At 49.3% G+C, this 1721-nt stretch overlaps 1 protein-coding gene across 2 annotated transcripts in view; it reads right to left on the bottom strand.

The window, feature by feature from the left end:
* The window catches only part of LYSMD2 (LysM, putative peptidoglycan-binding, domain containing 2), a 17163-nt gene extending 15549 nt beyond the window's left edge, over positions 1-1614 (bottom strand). The window contains exons 1-2 of one of the 2 annotated variants that reach the window (XM_008592579.1): positions 1526-1614; positions 1008-1164 (exon numbers count right to left, since the gene is read on the bottom strand). The gene's annotated coding sequence lies outside the window, so the exon portion shown is untranslated. The remainder of the gene's footprint in view (positions 1-1007; positions 1165-1525) is intronic. The other variant, XM_008592580.1, reaches the window with a different exon arrangement.
* Positions 1615-1721: the final 107 nt, after the last annotated feature.

Raw genomic sequence — 1721 nt, 5'->3', positions numbered from 1 at the left:
TGACAACACCAAGTCAAGGGTTAAGATCCCCTTACCAGTCAACTTTAAAAAAAAAAAAAAAGATTGCCATGGGAAGAGACCATGGGAAATAATGGTCTTCTGGATAGCATAGATTCCTAGGTGCAGTCACCCTAGCCTAGATGGTAAGATGCATAGAAACCAGACAGAAAAGACCTTCCTTCTACAGTAACCGGGATGCTTGAGAGAGCTCTCAATAAGACAATGATAAAAATAAAGGTAAATATCAGAAGTAATATCTAGAGAAAAGCAAATACTTTATCACTGTGTTCATTCAAGATGGTCTCAGTAAATAATCATAGTTGGAAAATCCTTACCTCTCATACATCTTCTCGTCTGCAAAAAGGAGATTCATTACACCCATCTCTTAGCCTTACTGTGAAAGTTACATTAAACAAGATCAAGGTGAAACAGGACAAATGCAATGCCTGGCACACAGCAAGCACTCAGCAGAGGGTGCCTACTGATATTTCCCAACTCTACTTTCCTCCGGCTCTGACCAATCAGGCCCCTTTAATGCACATGGACAATTGTGTCTATGTTCACATATAGAGAACTCTCAAGAGTAGAATGGGACTCTCCATGGCATGATAATGTCAGCACATGATTGCACAGCAAGGTCCCTGCTCTCAAGATGTTTAAATGATAGAAGGACCTGACAGGTAAACATATACCCGCTCAAATATACAAAATAGATTACTGAGACTGTCATTAGGTAAAGGGCCACAAAGAGTTTCACTTTAAGAGAACCATATAGATAAGATCATCTTTCTTCCCATTGCTGTCTAAGATGCTTCAGGAAAGAACACTGAAAACTGATACAGAACTCAAATGTAAAAAGGCCACCACATAGCTCAGAGTTAATTACAAGTAATTTTAACAAAACAATTTGTTCCCTCAGGTCTCCATGTTCTTTCTAGAGGTGTAATGCAATATACCGAAAACGCACACACTTATAAATTTTTAATAAACACAGCCCTGCAGCTCACCTAGACCATAGTTCTTGGCTGCTGCTTAGCCACAGGTGTCACATTCTCGGTTGCCAGTGAGCACAGGGGTGTAATTTCACTTCTAAATCAAGAAGCATAATCGATAGAACCAGAACCATCCAGTAGGTACTCGCACCATTCCTGACTCATCATGGAGCTGTTTACACAGAGAACAAAATCCACATCGGTTTGTCCTTGAGTAAATACGAGTATACAGTAGCGGGATCCGGATTGCAAATCAGGTGCGTGTGGCTCCCGGTGTTGCCAAAGCCCTGGTCCTCTCTGGCCTTCCTCACGGGACAGATCTGGTGTGAGTCTGGGCAGGGCACCAGGAACTCGTCGCAGCTACCCGGGGAGGGAGCCTTGACCTCCTGCCCCTCTGGCTACCACTGCTGTCGCCGGCCACGCGCGCTGAGCGAGCGCATGCGGCCGAGTCGCCCGGGGGACGGATGGCTGCCTTCTCGACACCCCCCGCCCCGGAGCCGCCAGCCTGGGCCGCGGCGGCGCGCCCTGCTCACCGTGACTCCGTACTTGAGCGCGATGCCCTGCAGCGTGTCGCCGGCGCGGACGCGGTGCTCCACATGGCGCTCGATGACGCCGGCGCCCAGCGGCGCCCGCACGCTGGCCGTGCTGCCGTACGAGCGGGTTTTGGTGCGGGCCAGGCTCAGCGACAGCTCGGCCTCCTCGGACTCGGAGCCGGAGCGCGAGCGCGGC

Source organism: Galeopterus variegatus, unplaced genomic scaffold, assembly GCF_000696425.1.
Source record: "Galeopterus variegatus unplaced genomic scaffold, G_variegatus-3.0.2 Scaffold8046, whole genome shotgun sequence".
Classification (NCBI taxonomy): domain Eukaryota; kingdom Metazoa; phylum Chordata; class Mammalia; order Dermoptera; family Cynocephalidae; genus Galeopterus; species Galeopterus variegatus.
The sequence above is the reverse complement of the archived record's forward strand: the minus strand, read 5'-3'. Positions and strand labels throughout refer to the sequence as shown.